Genomic DNA, 19,234 nt, shown 5'->3' with positions numbered 1-19,234 from the left:
CCTCTAACACGCAAAATTAGGTCACAATCCTATAGGCTTACTGGAGGTAAGCCCCATAGTGAATACAGTGAGACTTGTGAGTAAACATGCTTAGGATTTGAGCTGTTATTGATTATGGAATGTCATTTTCACTCCAATGTTTGAGCTTGGCAATGCTTTTCAGCCTAGTTACCTGAGATCCCCAGTCTAATCTGCCAGGAAATCCTCAGTCTAATACCGTAGGCAGGGTTGCGAAGACTGGCCTGTCCTAGTTCCCCAATAGCCTTACAGTCAGCTGTCTGGATGAACAAAGAGGCAGTCTGTGCACCTGGATCGTGATTGGAAACTCCATTTGCTTTACACTGTTGTTTGACAGACTCTCAAATTTCCTGACAAGTAAAAATACAAATTGATATAAAACATGGTGATAGTGCCTTTAAAACATCATATTTATTTACAGTTATAATTGAAATAGAACGAATGCGACCATGTATATTTTCTAAATAAAAATAAAAATGCAACTCTGCTAAGCTTTATTTGTTTTGGCAAGATTTTAATTCCATCAAGAGCTAGTTATGCTAGAATACCTTATATGCAAAAATAAATCGACCTAGTTTAGGATGGCAGGACATGCTGTTCCCATTAAAATCTATCACATGTACACCTGGCTAAACTTTGTTTTACATAAGCCATCAAACATAGCATACATTTTGGATAATGTCAGAGGAAATTCAGGAACAGCAATGTCACAGGAAACAGGACTTCAGTGACACTTGTGGGATCTGGATGTTGTGTAGCAGGAAATACGCGTAGATAAAAATCCAGGAAACTGTTGTTTTGGACTGAGAAAAATACTTATGCAGCAATATCGCTTGTTCAGAAACAGGTGTTTTCAGTTCACTGAGCAACTTGATTTAATGGGCAATGTGAACAAAAGAGTAATTTTTTTTAATGCAAGAAAAAGGGGAGAGATATTGGTATCAGAAAAGAGGGGACAGAATGCAAGCACAGGAATATGAGCGGATTTATTGTTATGTTAAATGCATCATCCAACTGATCAAGGTTGATCTGAGTGTGGAAACAGTTCCCTCTACTCACCTGTGCATAAAGGGAGTTACAGAGTGAGGAAGTTCTCCAGCATTCAGTGATATTTCAGTGTTGCTTTGGCATTACAAAACAAATTACCAGTTACCTAGAACTGGGGAGGGAACAGAGAGATACAGAAACCCCTCTCCTGTGGCTGGTGTCTTGTATACAGTACTTTTATATAGTCTCTCCCTATATACTTTTAGACCCACACTTACTTGAAGATACAGTGGGGAAGCTGATTAACAAACATCGCATTCATTTTTGAGACAGTCATATATAGCACAGTATAGGAACAGCAAATTAAACATCAAAATATAAGCAATCCTAACCAACTTTCCAGCACTGGCATAGCTGTGCCACGGGGACATATGCCTCATCCTGCAGCTGGGGGGCAGTCATGGAGGCCTCCTCAAGGTAGGGCAATGTTTGTTTCCTTACCTTGGAGTTGCATTGCCCTTAAGTCAGTGCTGGAAAGTTGGTTAGGGTTGTGGCCTTAGCCAAACATGCCTTTTAAAAAATACTGATTGATTAAAGGGCTTAGGAAGAGCTGGGTTATGGTTAATATGCACCAGGGGTGTCCAAACATTTTGGCAGGAGGGCCACATCATCTCTCTGACACTGTGTTAGGAGCTGGGGGGAAAAAGAATTAATTTACATTTAAAATTTGAATAAATTTACATAAATGAATTTATCAGAGATGGAACTTATATAAATGAATGAAGGTCTTGCAGTAGTTTAAGGCTTATAAAAGGCCTTGTACAAAGCAAGACCAGCCTTTCGTTCGCTGCCACAGCTGCATCACAGATGTGAAACAGCAAGTAGTGGAGGGAGCCCTCGTCCCACAGCTCAGGTGAGAGGTCAAACAGGCGTCCTCATGCTGAGAGCAGTTGGGTCTGGCCAGCAAGTTGGGCTCCAGCAAGTCACTTGAGGGCCAGAGGCTCATTGGAAACTGGGGGCTCCCCAAGGGTGCTGGGGTTTGGGCACCGTGATATAACTATAAAGCAGAATCTTCTATATACATGTTGATATCAGGTTTGACCAAGCCTGTGGTGAACCAAGACCAAAAGAGAGATAGGTGTCGTGTACAGTAATACCTCCAATAATGTTGCCCTTTAGTACTGATTTGTTCCAGCACCCTTTATCCTGTGTAATTGACAGCTATTTGAGGCAATGAAAATAGTTCATTCTAGGAAGCACAGGGGCCAGTCAGTGCCTGTTTCTTGCCTTAATTATGCCTTCTACAGAGCTGTTTCACACAGTGCTCAACTTTCCAGAATGGATACTCTGTGCTATGAGAGGTATTACTATACAAATGTACCAGTGTTGTAACTGACATGGGTCAGGTACCTTCTGATGCTGCCCTATCCCCATAAATGCAGCAACTAGGAGATGGCTAGTGAGTTTGCTATTGGCAGTTTCCTTTTGAACTTAGCCCCCAAGTTGAAAGGAGTGCTAACCTAGGCTCTGGATTAATGGTTTCTAGTGGTTCTCACACATTTAGCACCTGGACCCACTTTTTAGAATGAGACTCTGTCAGGACCCACCAGAAGTGATGTCATGACCGTTAGTGACATCATCAAGCAGGAAAATTTTTAACAGTCCTAGGCTGCAATCCTACCCACACTTACCCAGGAGTATGTCCCATTTACTGTCATTGTTAAAAGAATACACATAGTAGCTTGTTAAAAGTACAGGTCTATAACATTTGCCCCAATGTAGTCACATACCATGGTAGCAGCAAGTCTAATATGCTACAAATAAAAAATTGAAATGAATGGGGACACACCTGAAATGGGCTCAAGACCCACCTAGTGGGTCCCGACCCACAGTTTGAGAAACACTGGTTTAGACCATTTTAAAGATTTCCTGTAAAATGTGTAACCAGAAGTCTGCCACAGCATCACAGCTACAGCACATGTAGAGAGGTATGTGCTTGAGCCCAAACAGCTGCACCAACATCTAGAAGTCACCTGGGAATATCCCAGGAGTTTCAAGGATAATTCACTAACTGCTGCTTTGATGAGGTCTGACCCAAGCCAAACAATTGCCCGAGTGCTCAAACCCCACTCCCCATGTTGTGGGGATATTTGCATGAGTGTGTGTGCATCTCACCCTCCACATCACTGCCTCTTCCACCACTCACTGTTTTGTCTAACCGTGTGGGGCAGGAAGAATCCTAGGAGGTTCTGCTCCCAGGTTCTTTTCTGCCCCGTCAGTTTAAAAGAAACAATGGGCAGAGCAGAGAAAGTCTCCCCCATCCTCTTCTCACTTAGCACCATGACAGGGACCAGGTGGAGGCAGAGATGCAGGTGGCAGGTTGGGAAGTTAGGCACTCACCACCAGTTCACTACTTCCCTTGAGGTTTGTGCAAAGCAACCTCTTTTCACCTGGCCCCATGGATGGGCCACCCCTGGCTGAGATAAACCAGATCTTTGGCTGCTCTTTCCCCCAGGAGAAGAACTCCAATTGGTAGCTCCCCAACCTTCCTACAAGGGGAAACAGCATCCAGGAAGATGTTCAAAAGTGCACAAAGGGTTATAAAGATTCCTTCCCACTGCATCATGGTGCTCAGTTGAATTGGGTCACCCACAGCTCCTGTTTAAGCTAGAAAAATCAGGAACATCAGAACCAATACTACCAATAACCTACCATGAAGTTTGGCTCTCGGCAAACATGGATTTGGGAATGGGCGAGATGGCACCTAGTTCTACCTTAAGGCAACAGAATAGTATACAAGTGTGTTCATAGGTATATATCCCTTGGCATGCAAAGCTCTCTCCTTGTCTGACCTCTTCGTAACTGTAAGCATGATGTGAAGAAAGCATTCCAGGCAGGAGTCTCTGGTGTGTGAAATACAATAGCTAAGGTTAGTGCATTGTATTGATTTCCACAGAACCTTGAGGAGCGCTGGGAATAGCCCAGCTGCCTGAAAATATGATACATGTGCTTCAGAATTAGTACGTATTTGTTTCAACGTTATACAGGTCTCGTGCTTTAACTTGCGATATGACTTTGGAATGTGAACCATTTTTCCAGTCCTGCTGGCATTGTATGGTGGGAGGCAGCCAGGTGCTGCTTTGTAATTTTAATTTTAATAATTTTTTCATTAAAATTTCTTCTGAAATAGAAGTTGTTTCTGACCTGTTTTGTGCTACTAAGGCTGCAATCCTATACAGACTTTTTCCTGGGAGTAAACCATATTCAACTTAATTGGGTTTACTTTTGAGTAGACATGCATATGATTGCATCTGTGGTGTAGCTAAGGGGGGCTGGGGGAGTCAATTGCCCCAGGTACCATGCCTTGGGGGGTATCAAGGGATGCATTCTGGAGACCTTCTGAGGCCAGGGGAGGCTGTGTGTGGGGGAACACCCCTGGGGGGTGTTCTGGGCATCTGGCCCCCAGGGGGTGTTAACAACCAGGTGAGCATTTAAAAAATTGCCCCCGGGTGCCAGATCCCTTAGCTATTCCCCTGGATTGCAGTGTTTTTGAAGAGAATGAGACCTTTCCATGACTCTTCATTCAGCACTCTGGAGAGGACTGTGACCAAGCATTTTCCTGCAATGTACGAACTTTATTTTGTTTCATTTTCTCATCTCCTCATATGATCAATGTGTATCCTTTACATTATGACAAAAGAAATATCTTCTTAGAAACAGAAGCTGCCTGGTCCCAGCATCCCAAGCCCTGAGATTCACAAAGAGAGGCTTGGTGATCAAAGCTCAAATCTTTTGACAGAAGTCAAAAGATACCTCTGGTATGCTCACAAGCAGGTGTGAAGTACCAAAGCCAGTCCTTTGTATGATGTAGGATGGCCAACCCTTCAGGACTGGCCTGGAGTCACTAGGAATTAGCACCAATCTGAAGCAGGCTCCTGAAAGCAATCCTGGAGATTTTAACAGGCCATCCTTGACTACATGACATTGCATCATGTTGGAAAAAGATAATCTCCAGGAATGGCTTCAGAGAGAATTGGCAACTCTATTACCATAGTCATGGACTCCTCTGATCCTCAAGAGCAGGGGTGTCCAAAGTTTTTGGCAGGAGGGCCACATCATCTCTCTGACACTGTCAGGGGCCGGGGGGGGGGGAAGAATTAATGTACATTTAAAATTTGAATACATTTACATAAGTATACATAAATGAATATATTAAAGATGAACTTATATGAATGAATGAAGGTCTTGCAATAGCTCAAGGCCTTGTACAAAGCAAGGCTGGCCTTTCCTTTGCTGCCGCTACTGCATCACAAGCAGTGGAGGAAGCCCTCATCCCACAGCTCACACGAGAGGTCAAACAGTAGCCCTCATGCTGAGAGCAGTTGTGTTGGGCCAGTGCGGGTTCCAACAAATCTCTGGAGGGCCAGAGGCTCATTGGAGACTGGGGATCTCCCTGAGGGCCACACTGAGAGGCCTTGAGGGCCGCATGTGGCTCCAGGGCTGGGTTTGGGCATCCCAGTTCAAGAGTGAGCTACAGAATCAAAGCAATCCCCCTAAGCCAGCATGGGTTGGTGGGATGGGCTCCTCTAAGAGGATTGCAAGCCAATTTCAGGTGGGTCCCCATTCATTTCAATGTGTATTTTATTTTTAATATATTAGACTTGATGCTACCACAATATGTGATTGTATTTCGGGAAATGTGACAGATCTGTACTTTTATCAGGTTACTGTGTATATGCTTTTAATAATGATAGTCAATGAGACCTACTCCCAGGTAAGTGTGGATAGGATTGCAGCCTTTGGGATATTTGGGGAATTTTTTTTAAACAGATCAGCAAGGATTAGGAGGATTCCTCTTTATTTTAAATAAATTTTTAAACTTATACTTATTGTAAACTTCTAATTTACTTAGGTTGCAATCCTAACCCCTTATGTCAGTGCTTTCCAGCCTTGACATATGGGCAATGCAGCTCTTAGGTAAGGGAACAAACATTCCCTTACTTTAAGGAGGCATCCAAGAGTGACCCCCAACTGCAGGATGCACCATATGGCCCATTGGCACTGCTATGCCAGTGCTGGAAAGCATTGACATATAAGGGGTTAGGATTGCGCATTCAATTGATTTGATTTTGTCACATGGGGGTGTTAAATATTTTCCTGCTTGATGATGTCACTTCCAGTTATGAGATCACTTCCAGGTTTATGACGTCCCATCCAGTGAGTCCTGTCAGACTGTCATACTATAACGTGGGTCTCAGTGCTAAGATGCTTGAGAACCACTACCCTAAGTGAATTATCCTTGAACCCTGAGATCAAGAAGTGGGGCCTGGGTAAAATCTCGAGATGGTTAAAGCAGGTCTCTTCTGCAGTAGTGCCCACACTACTGGAGAGCCTGGTCAAAAACATCTGCCAAGCACCCTCTTTTTCAGCTTATTTCAGTCCCCAGTAGATACTGTACTTTAACTCAGATTGGATATTATTCCTGTTTGTACAGGAAGATGATGGAAACCTTTTGTATTTTGGTAGAGCTGTCACCAGTTTCTTGTCTGCCCAAAAGCAAGTCCTGTTGAGTAAGACTCCCAGTTAGTTTGTATTGCAGCTTTAAATTGCAGCTTTAGATAAATTCTGTTTAATGTGTTCTGTTTGTCTCTAGTGGATTTTTTCTTCCATAACTCATCATAACCATATGAGTTGGAAGGGAGGAGAAAGATTACACCCCATGAAACACATCCTGCTTTGTGGCAGCAAGTAAAAGCATTTTTCATTTTAACAATAATTTTAATGCAAGGATTTTTTTTTTTAAATTTCTGGCTTCAGCCTGTCTTTTATAGTATATTACAATGGACAGTACTTTAGTATGGTTTTTTTCTGTTAATATTCTGTTTTTATGACTTTTTATGTACTGTATAGTGTTTTGTGTCATTTTCAAAAACTGAAAGGAGCCTAGAAATTTTGTGCCCCTGTCTGCATCCAGAAGGAAAAGTGGACACATTACTGCGTAATTATGTACAAATTATGTAGTAGAAAATGTTAACAAAATCTAAATGCAGTGTTAGTTAGAAGCTCACCAACCTCATAGCTGGCCATTGGCTATTTGATAGTTTTCATGGCACTTCCTTTAGCTGTTGTGGAAATATAGCAGCAGGTGATGCCTCACATCTCCTTGGAGCTGTATCTCTCTCCAGCAGTGGTTTTGGGGTGAAATGAGCCATTTGCCTCTAAAAAAGTGATAGCTGGAGGAGATGTTTAGCATTGCTGCAGCGATCAAGCCTAGTCTGCTAGCCTTGCCCCAACAAGCCTCTTTAGTGTCAGTGCCACAGGTTGACTTACAGTGGCAGCCTTGGGGAATCTGATTACTCAAAGCAGATAAGCAAGGAGATAAGAGCTGCAGGGTTTAAAAAGGTATTTGTCTCATTATCCCAGTGACACTGAGCGGACCTTTCTCTGCAGGGAGGTTTGTCATGGTGGGGGCCAGGCCTATGGGCCAAGCAGAGGTTATTTGAGGTAGAGACTTAATCTCTAAATCTGTAGATAAATTACATGCCAGAAATTAAATTCTACTGACCAAGGTAACTGCTGACCTATAAAAGAATTGGTGCCCCAAATAAACACAGGTTTTTATCCACAATCCAGGATGGGGTACTTGTTTATTCCTACTATAGGACTACTGCTTCAATCTTGAGATTTTGCAGTCTTTGAAGCAGTGTGAACAATGATTTGTGCTTCTTCAGCTGATACAGCATCCTGTATCCACAGTGCAGTCCTATGCATGTTTACTCAGAAGTAGGTACTTACTTCTAAGTAAGTGTGCATATGTTTGCAACCTGAGTGAGGTAGAACCTTACATTCTATTGAAGCTCTTGGGCCCAATCCAGCTGAAGCCTTATTGATTTCAGTAGATGAGATCTTATCATAATTGCCTGGTTCTTTCGTTGAAATGCATGGGATTAAAGCCGCTCAGTGTTGGATTGTGCCCCTTATATTTAATGATTAATTTCTAAACAGAAAGGTTCTAACGTTCAAGACAATCTGACCTCCCCTTCAGTCTCAGAAATATGAAAGTGAAATACAGGTCATACCTCCTTATCCACTGGGATTCCATTCCAGAATCCTCAGCGGATAAAATAATCAGTGGATACCAAATCAGTGGAAAAACAGCTTTAAAGACCCACTACTGGGTATCTTGCTCCTTCATTGTCACCAGAGAATTCGTTGATATAGACGCTGTACCTCATTCAGCCACTAGATGGAATAATGGAATCTAGTAGAATGAAATTATATTTATTTAACAGCACAAAGGTCAAACATTGGATTTTGGTGCGTTTTTCCTTGTTGCAAAGCATTTAAAGATGGACATTGGTGTCAGTGGTGAGTCAAATCAGTGGATACCGAGGTCCCACCTGTATAGTTATTTAACGATGGGGGAGATACACTCCCATTTAGGTTGATCCTATTTAAAAGCATTGCCCTCCTTTGAATTGTGGGTTTTTCTTCTAATGGACCAACATAACCTTCTGCTATTTTACTGTATAACTATTATAATTTACTGTTCTGTCGTTAAGAACATTGTGGTCCTTGTCCTGTGTTTAAAAGCATTGCCCTCCTTTGAATTGTGGGTTTTTCTTCTAATGGACCAACATAACCTTCTGCTATTTTACTGTATAACTATTATAATTTACTGTTCTGTCTTTAAGAACATTGTGGTCCTTGTCCTGTGTTTTCTGTAAGCAACGTCTTCCAGGACCATAATGGGCGTGGGGGGGGGGGACACACAGCATTTTCCCCCAAATAACTAAACAGGCTTTACAAAAATTAAGTAGAACAGAAATATGAACAAAACGTATCAAAGGGAAATAGCTTCATTTCTTCTGTATGAGTAAGTTTTGCAGCACAAGCCTATGCATGTCTACTCAGAAGTTCCATTGTGTTCAATGGGGCTTACTCCCAAGAAAGTAGACTTTCTTAATCACCAAATACATTCTCCGATTTTTGTCGTCATAATGAGATTTCTCTTAGCATTCCCAAATTACAGGTTTAGAAATACAATTGCTCTTATTAAACACACACACACACACACACTAGAGGCCCACTCCTTGCCCTCCTAATACTTTTCTGTGCAGAAACCACTCAGGCTCACATCCTTTTCTCCATGCATAGGCTTGGTTACTGGGCTGTATGTTTTGGAAATTTGCCAGCCGTGGAGTCGTGCCACAGCTGTGGTGCATTTCCTTTTACAGGGGATGCTAGCTACAGCATTTGTAGAGAGACAATCTGATTATAGATTGTCTTAGTAGTTGCATTGGTCCCAGAAAAGAAGCAGCATCTAGCAAGTGGAAACAACCCTAACACATGACATTTATGTATGCACAAAAAATTGTTTATATGAGTCTGCAGTATTAAAATGCTGGATATTGTACCATTGCTGTAGTGCCCTGCTGCCTGCACATATGGTGGCAAAAAATGTTTGCTACTGAATAATACGGGAAGTAATGCCGGCAGAATGGCCCCTTCTAAATCGAGAGCCTGTTTTTAAAATCAGGGACTTTTCTTCCTGGCAGTGCACGCTGGCAGAGGGTCAAGCAAAGTTCCAGTTGCTGCTCTTCCTGTGTGACAGTCTTCCTCTTGGGAAACGGCTGACAGGTTAGTTTGGAATACAGGATGCCAACTTTCAAGTCAAACTGGATTCCTCCTCAGGCTGCATTTTTAACAAAATAATGTTGATATGCCAGGACATGTTTTACCTGGCTATTCCATGTGTACAGATGTTTTCTGTTCCACGATGAAAGGAAAACAGTACAGCAAGGGTGTCAAACTCATTTAATACAGTGGGCCTAACAGCATTCATGATCCCTGCTGGGGGCCAGAAATGATTACATTAAGCAGGAAATGATGGCACTAAGCAGGTCATGACTAGAAATAAGCACTTTTGACTCACTGAGGAACTTTTAGCTACAAATGACAGAAGAGAAAATAAGCAAATTTTGATCATATGTTCAAGATATGGGAGAACCCAATCATCATGTGGGCTTCTCTTTCAGCAGTGACTTCTCAGCATGGTTTAGCAGCTGAGAGCAGCTGATGATTCTGCTTGGAGATCCCAGGACCTGGATAAAGAGCTTCTGGGGGCCGCATCCAACCCATGGGCCTTATATTTGACACCCCTGCAGTAGAACTTATAGAAATCATTTGGCAACAGATCAAACATGACATAACAATTTAACTTATTAAGAGCCCGATCCTGAGGTTCGCGGCACGACTTCGCACTGCGGACCTCAGTCGCAAAGGTGCCATAAGGCACGTTTGCGGGGCTTACGCTGGGCTCCAGCCAGAGCTAGCCCAGCTCTGACTGGTGGTGAGCCAGCGCACGGCGGGCACCCTGGTTCCGCGGCTCAGCGGTCTCCCAGACCTCCGGGCCACGGAACGGGAGATGGGGGCGTGGTCAGGGCGTGGGGGAGGCGTGTCGGGGGCAGGGGAGAGGTGGTTCTGCAGAGCTGAGCTCCGCAGGATCCAAGGCGCTCGGGCAGGGCTGCTCACCCTACACGAGCGCCTTTATTTTAGCAATGACCAAAAGGTCGGCGCTGAAGTGAGTAGCCCCATTGCGGGGCTGCTTCCCTTACTTGGCGGAAGGGGACAAACGTCCCCTTATCTCAAGCAGCCTCCCGCAGTAACACGGGAGGCGCAGGATCCAGCGGCAGCCCTCCGTGGAGCAGCTGGGTTCTGGAGCTCTGGGCAGCTCAGGATTGGGCTGTAAGATGAGTCAAAGGTTACAAATGTTTTCTCCCTTTAAAATTTGTTTCTTTACCTGTTTCTTATGTTGGATGCATGAACAGAAGATGGTGATTTTAAGGTAGGGTTTCATTACCACTTTTCATATCTGAACACAGAGAAGTTTCTATGATGAACTACAACCAAAAGTAGTCACAACAGAAGAGCTGCGCGCTCTGTAATATGGTGGAATTTAAGTGAGGTCTCTTCTCATTTAAACTGTTTCAAAGGGAGAACGTTTGCTCAGGTTATCGGGGTGGATGAAATTGAGATTCTATAGAAACATTAAAAAATTATTTTAGTAGTGATCTTGGCACTGTATATTGATTGCCTATCTGATGATTGACAAGGGCATCCTAGGATTACTACTGTGGGATCTTGTGGGCTGGCAGAAAAATACTCTTGAGGCCACTGGTATTCTATCTCCAACCACAAAGCATTCTGTAGCTGGCACATATTCTAGTTTTAGCCATTGGGAACTTCCTGGAAGCCAAGGCTGGTGTGCTTGTGGTGAAAATGAACCTGATTCAACAGGAAAGGCTACACTAGAAGATTGTTTCCTTGCTACTTGATTCCTCCTGTCCAACAAAAGCACCACTCATTTAGTACTGAATGCCAGGGCCTCTGAGAGAGGAATTTTATCAGGGGGTACAAAGTTTCTTTGGGGGAGGGGTGTTTCTTTGGGGGAGGGGGAGTTTCTTTGGCAAAGGGGGAGGGGTGACAGGCAAGCAGAATGGGGGCAGGGAGGGGTGAAAGGGTGGGGGGAGGAATATAGTCTTTGGAGCCCAGGTGTACCCACCCATGTGGCAGCTAGATACAGTAATACAGAAAACCAAACACGTTCCTAAGTCTCTCTAAAATCTTTTAAATATAGAAAATCATGCAGAAAATGAGCATCATCATATTTAGGCTCACGCTAGAATGGAAAGTGTTCTGTGTGTACCAAAACTTGCTTCTGCAGCAGCTGTAGCCGCACAGCTGTGTCTCTGAGCTCCTATACACTCTTTCACGATAAACAGATCAACAAGTCAAAGTAGCAGGCCAGTTTCTTCCCAAATTTGACACTGTGTCATGTATGCATTCCTTGGCCCAGCATGTATGGCTTGCCAGTAATTGATTGCAGTAGCTGATCGTGATAATGTCCCCAGCATCTTGTGTGGACAAGCCTGAGTAGATAGGAAAATGTAAGATCCCAGGAAATTTCTTGGCCCCCTCCTTTGGCTCCTGGGCCCCCTTTTTGACCCTGGACCTGGGTACAAATTACTCCCTTTACCCCCCTCACCTAGGCCCTGCTGAATACCAAATACTATAGCTCTTGTATAAATTAACCGTAGGTAGAAAGGCTGTCTACCTTATCCTCATGCTTCCCTCGCCCTACTTTTTAACTGATTCTTGACCAAGTCATGCAATTCTAAGCATGTTTATTTAGAAGTATCTTCCACTGTATTCAGTGAGACTTGCTCCCAGGTAAGAGTGTTTAGGATTGCAACCTGAGAGAGATAAGTCATTCCTTCCATGAAGACAATGTGTAGATCTCCACAATTCCTTTTCATTAGAAGGGGATCGGTCATCAAATCATATGTAGCACCAGCAGTTTCTAGTCCTGAAGTATAAAGAATTAATGATGCACAGTTGTAAACAGAAGATTTCTCCCACCAAAACCATTCTGGGAACCAATTATAGGTGACGGTAACAGAAAGTGCAAATCAATTGTGGCTCTTCACTGATTTTTCCTGCTAGAACATTAAGGCATGACTCAAAGGGAGCTGTATTTTTAGTGTAGTGTGCCTTCTGAACCCAATGGCAGTGCTGAAGGAGAATTCCTCTCTCTGCAACTTGCTCAATTCACCAGGGACTGTGAATAATGGGAGAAGTGTGTGACTGGAAATCTTCACTTTGAGGCAATTCCTGTGGGAGAGAAATCCTTTATCCTACAGTGCAACATCAGCTGCCTACCTGCATACCAGCAATAACTACAAGTCCTTTTGTGTAAGTGCAAGTGGCTCATAAGAACTCTGAGTTGCCATATCATAATTACCTCTGTGTTGTCAGGTCCATCTTTTGAGTTTTCAAGCCCAGGCACAAGTATTAATCAATAATGATCACCATATATTTGGTGATATATTTGGGGCAGGAGGTCTGGTCTAGAGGGTAGAGCTTCTCTTAGCCCGAAGATAACATCTGAAGGTCGCCAGTTTGAGGCCACCGGCAGCTCCGTGAATGGCGAGACCTTGAAGCAGCTGACAAGCTGAGCTGAGTTATTCCACCTGCTCTTTGGTGTGAGTGAAGCGTCTTGGCTGCCCTTCAAGTGAGAGATGCAGGAGCTGCTTGTCAGCCAGCGTGGGAGGCAACCGAGGGCCAGAAGTGATACCAGATCGTGAAAGATCCATCTGAAATGTTGTGCAGTTCTTGAAAGACAGAACCTTTCTGTTATTGTAAAAATCCCCTCAGGGGTTTAGAGATAGCCTGCCTATGTGAACTGCCTTGAATAAAGTCAGAGGAGTAATCCGATGACCAGAAAGGTGGTATAAAAATACCAGTATTATTACTTGACAATAGGCCCTCAGTTTTGCTGTAGTTGTTGTAAGAGGTGACTTAACAGCCACCGGGTAGATGGGACTCGTCAGCCTGGGAAGGCAGCTCATCTGAGAGAAGGAAAACTCTGATCCCAAACCTCCACTGCCTTGTGGCTACATCCAGTTATGGAAAAGGCTTCAGGAGTCAACCTCGAGGCAAAATCCGGAGCCGGAGTCCCTGAGGCAGTTCATGGCTGAACACAGTCAAGTTCTGGCAACTCCTGCAACGCTGCTGGAACCAACCGTATTGGCCTCTGCCTTTCCATTGGACCATTTCAGCGACGTGGAGAGGGGGAATTTGCTGCATGGGTAACAGCCTATCCTCCATACCTACTTTACCCAGGCTTCGCGCACTGGAGAGGACACTCTGTTCCAGAACCACCAATCAGAGCGTGACACCATAGTCTTCCGAGACTGAAGGATGCCAACAACAAGATTATTTAACACTTAACATTTATATTTTGCTTTCTAAGTGTTGAGAGTACTTCATGTGCAATGGAGCACAGCCTTTTCTCATATGTGCCCTTCTGAATGCCTGTGGTCTCAGAAGCTTGACAGGGCCTTTTCAGTAGCAGTTCTGGTTTAGTGGAGTGCCCTCCCTTCACAGTTCAGATGGGTACCAACACTTACAGGCATTTAGCCAAGACAGGCCAATCCAGAAGGCCTTTGATGTTGGCTAATGCTCTGATATTTCAGGAGCCAGTCTTACAGCCAGTAGTGTGTGTGTTTATTTCAAAGCAAGTCCCATTGTGTTCAACAGGGCTTATTCCTAGGAAAGTTGGGCACAAGATTTCCACCTTAGTTGTTTTGATTTAACCGTCCTGATTTTCTGATGGTCGGTTGCTGTTTTGATTATAGTCTTATTACTTTGTTGATTTTATTGTCATTCAGTGTTTGTTCTGGTTACTTTTGAAATTGTAATCCACACACACTAAGTTCTACTGAAGAAGGGTAGCGTATACAAGCCTTTTAAAATTAAAAACAATAAATTCTTCTTCCTCTAATCCAGTTTTTGGGATTATTTTTGGTAGGATGCCAAAGTGTGATGGAAAGATCAGATAACTGATTGCCTCAAGCCCTGAGGCTATTCAAAAATCAGACACTGTAGCTGCTAATTACCCTGCAAAGAGCTCAGCTCCTGCAGTTTGCAGTGTAAAAATAGGGAGAAAAAGTTTGAGGGTCTTTTTTGTGGTTATTATTATTTATAAATAATTTATTTGTAGCTCACCTTCTTTTTAAGTCTCATAAAGCTAGGTGTGTACCGATAGAGCAGCGTTTTTCAACCACTGTGCCATGGCACACTGGTGTGTCAAGGATGGTCCATGGGTGTGCCATGGGACTTTGAGAAGGGTCATTTATTGGTAGGGCAATTAGGGGATTTGAGCCCCCTACCAACAGCATGGGGTGCCTTGTCACTAGTAAAAAAACTGATGGTGTGCCTTCACAATTTTAGCACCTTCGCAGTGTGCTGTGAGATGACAAAAAATGAAAATTGCTATGATAGAGTGTCATTTGAAAAAGTGGGTCCCAGTGCTAAAACATTTGGATGGCCTAATCTGTTCAACGAGCAATAGAGCCTCATCTATAAAATGACAATTATAGCATGTTTCCTCACATGACACATGGGAATAGTAATAATCAGCCCCCTGAGTGGTTAGAAGAATAAGGAAGATCATGGCTCTAAAGCCCCTTTGCAAAACGAAAACAAAATTAATATTATTATTAGCAATAATTAGAGGTGGGGAAAATGGTTTTATTTTTTCACAGATTTCAGTGTTTTCCAAAGTTAGAAGTGCAGCCAGTGGTGTGATGTGTTTTTATTCAAAATTTGCATTATAATTCTATATTATAATTGTTTTAAAAGTGTACTAAGTTGGTGATATAGATAGCATAGTATAAGCAGATGCAGCCACCAGTTATTTATTATTATTATTATTACCCATACACTTCCCCCATTAAATAATACATAAAAAAATCAAACAGTTTTATATTTTGCAGATTTTGGATTTTTGGGGTATTTTTTTTACAAAAAAGGAAAAGTGCACAAAGTGGTGTTGTGTGTGTGTTTTTATTTTGTTATCCATGTTTTCTCTTAGCAATAATCCAAACTATATGTTATTTTTACAATTATTGTTTGCAGCTCTGTCTTGTGGTGGTCAGCATAGGTCACTGGCAACCTTGGGTGGCCTCATGTTTTCAACTGGGAAATGCAAAAATCATAAGCATGACCTGATGAAATAAAATTAGGAGCCTCATCCATCACCCAGTGTGGTGCTAACACACTGGACCAACTGAAAGGCAAGAGGGAAAAAAAGAGATATATACCTACCTCTAGAGGTCTTCATTTTTATATCTTCTCTACCCCAGTTTTCTTTCCGCCAACTGCACTAATGTGATTTGAGGGGGGACAGCTTGGGCCAGAAAAGCCTTTAGCCCCTCTGGCAGTACATTTCAGAAGGCTGCGTAGGTGCACATTCCCCTTTGCATCCCATTTCCAGGACTTCATAGATGGCAACAGCAGAATGGTTTAGCTAATTTCAATTCCCTTTAGGCTGCTCCTCTCAGTTCAATTTGCAATAGCGTGATGGACTGATTGCTTTGAACCAGGCTCCATGTGTTAACTCTTCCAGCAAGAATGCAGCATTCTGTGCCTTTTGTTACTGATGTAAAAAAACATTATGTGTAAAAACAAATGAGCAGGCAGAGGAGAAGTGCCAGATTTTAATTGTAGTGATGTGTAAAATTATAGCATGAGCAAGGGCACTCAAAGTAGCATATTTATGTCTTGTGACATAATCTAGTAGCTATAATGCTCCATTTTAATAAAGAATAGAATTATTTTTCATCTCCAGTGTTTGTTGGATCTCATTTAGAAATCTAAAACCCACAAAGGATTAAAATATGGTATCATCTTTAGTTAATCTAAAATGAAGATGTATGAAATAGTACCTTAACAGGATGTTAAGAAACCAGAATTTTAAAAAAATATTAATGGATCAAATTTATTTTTGTTCTAGTGCTGTCATCTCACAGATGACAAGCTGCACCTGCTGAAATTCTCTTGCCTATAGTGTACACAGTGGGCCCTACACAATTGTTAGAGGTCCAGGATCCCTAGAGGTGAAAGTTTGCCCACCCCTGCTATATAGCATCGCTTCCCTACTCTGAATCCTATGTGCTAAAAGCATGAGCACGACAATCTGAGAGCTGCACCTTAGCATCTTCTTTGCATGCTATCTGACGTTCGCCCCTAAAAATATTGCCCATCAATTGCTTGGGTAGGGCAATCCAGCTAGTCCTGTGCACCAAGTGTGTTAGTATTGATTTGCGCTTAGTTTAATAACATACTTGCAACCTTTCGGCTTCAACAACCTTTTCATCTCAAGATTTTATTAGGCTGCTCAAATGGCTTTCAATGCTTTGCTTTGTCTCACTTTGATTTACTTTATTGACTTTGAAATAATTATTTGATTCTACGGTTGTTACATTCATATAATACAACCAGGAGTCTTTGTGGATCATGTTTTCTCCATAGGACTTCATGCAGAGTTTCTCCTCTCCTGCAGGATTTCCCATGAACTACTCCTAATTGGCACAGGAAGCTGTGGAGAGATAACATTCAGAAAATCTCTGTTGTCATGCACTGACAATTTCCCCAAGGGAAATGCAAATGTAAGTTTTGGGCAGTTAAGAGGTTGAACCAAGGCCTAGGTGGTGGGCAGCCCAATCTAGCCTAGATTCCTGTGCTGTGATGAGGCAGTTCTGGCATGGGCTACGCTGCACCCTGCAGGGGAATTTCAGCTACTGGAGGTCTCCTCAGGGTAAGAGGACATTTGTCCCCCTTGCCCAGAGTGAGCCCCAGCAGCCTCAATGGGTCAACTCAGAACTGTGCTAGTGATATCACTGGTGCAAGTTCATGTTGTTCCATGTCAAGGAATCAGACCCAGGAAGAGGGATAGGATATGGGGTGTGCTAACACAGCTGATCCCACCACTCCTGGGCCTGATCTGCCCACTACCCACGCCATTGCAGCCCCCTCCCTTTCCTCCCCCACACCTGCATCAGATTCACCCACTCCGGTGGGCCTCCCTGCAAGCATCAGTTCCAGCAAGAAGGTCCTGGCCTTCCCATTGGTGCGACTAGGCACTCAGCTGTCCCAAAGCGGTTTATGGCACTTTTGTGACAGCACTTGTGTGAAACTTGTGTTCCGCTAGTGTAGGCCCACCATAGGATTGGGCCAAAAGTCTTATTTAAAGTTCGCTATTCCTTTGCTAAATGCTTAATTGCCTGCCTAAGCCTGTCCCTCTGTGCCCTTTAGGTCAGAGCATGCTTCTGATGCACACCAGCCATATGATTGGCTATGGACAAGTGATCTGGAAAAGCTACGGAACAGATCACTGCCCAGGACTGCTCTTGATCCATCAGTGTGAAAGTCTGATGAAACTGGGGTGAAACAACTGAAGTACATGTGCTCTTTTGTGATCTACTTGGTACAACATGATATTTGTACCCTGTTGTTTTTTTTTTTAAAACAGGGTAAAGCAATGGTATCTATCAATAGAAGATGTTATATTCCTCCAGGGTTTGCTTGTAACAAAGCCACAAATGTCTAAGATGACGAGATTCAGAATTTAGATGAGTAGCTATGTGGTCTATTGTAACAAAAGCCATAAAAGAACACTCTTGTGGCACCTGAAAGAGTAACAAATTTATTGTGACTTAAGGTTTCATAGTCAAGAGCCTTCCTCATCAGGTGTAACAAGTAGATAGTGAATATTATGGCCGCACATACGAGTACACAATATTAATAGGGACCTGGAGTGGCAGGTGGAGAGGGACTGTTTGGCAATGAGATATTGAAAATGATTGAGCATGCACTTGAAGCCAATTACTGGGAAAGAAAAATTCTTCAGATATGGGCCAGAGAATAGCTTAGAATTACGAGCAAGGAGGTGCCCGATTCCATAACTGTGGCCTGTCACTCCTATCCTGTGACTAGGTAAGAAATTCTTATTTCATTTGCAGGTCATTCTAAGGCAGTGTGAAAATTAGTGCACCTTGCAAAAATGTTCACATATTTAACGTCCATCGTTCTTGCTCTCAGTTGACTTTAGTTCTCTTCAGCTTCATTATCACATAGCCAAATTGGACTAGCTACATAAAGGTGTGGTGTTTTGTTTGGTCACTGGCCAAGGGCCCAAGATCGCCTACCAGGCCTGAATCCCCACTATGGGGCAGTGGCAGGGCAGTGCTTAATCCACTGTCATTCCATATCCAGTTCCACTATTTGGACTTCATCATGCTTTTGGTGACATTGAGCATGTGATGGGATATGAACCCCTATCCTAATTTGACAGAAGCCCCTGAACCATAGCCCAGTGCCTTCTTTCCACTGAGATGGTAGCAATGGTATCAAAAAGTCCTTGTTGGAGGTCTTTCTGTGATGTCTTTGTTTCACTTGCTCTGATGGCTTGAATATTGCAACAGCAGCATTCCAGGTGCTAGGAGCTCTGAGAAATGTGGTTATCCAGAACATCCAAGTCATTAATGTAGGTGTTGGGACACCTTGTAAATAACACACACACACACACATGCACGCATTCTCAAGCAGTATCCTTGTTATAAGCAGCCATGAACATGCGGTTTCCAGGGTTCCTAAGGACTTGAGTATCCTGGAAATCCAGGTTTTCCAGGGTTTTTAGTACTTTGAATGCTGCTTTTGCCGTGTTCAGGGTATTGGGGAGAGGCGTTGCAGAAAGGTTTCTAGCAGAACTACTTGCTATTGATACCACTCAGAATCTTGGTGTAAAATCTGAACTTAGAATAGCTTTGAACAACAGAATATGATTTGTAGTGCAGTTGAGCTGGACCAGTTTGCATTAAACCTT

The sequence above is a fragment of the Tiliqua scincoides genome, chromosome 1, assembly GCF_035046505.1.
Source record: "Tiliqua scincoides isolate rTilSci1 chromosome 1, rTilSci1.hap2, whole genome shotgun sequence".
In the NCBI taxonomy this organism is placed as follows: domain Eukaryota; kingdom Metazoa; phylum Chordata; class Lepidosauria; order Squamata; family Scincidae; genus Tiliqua; species Tiliqua scincoides.
Note: the sequence above shows the minus strand (reverse complement) of the source record.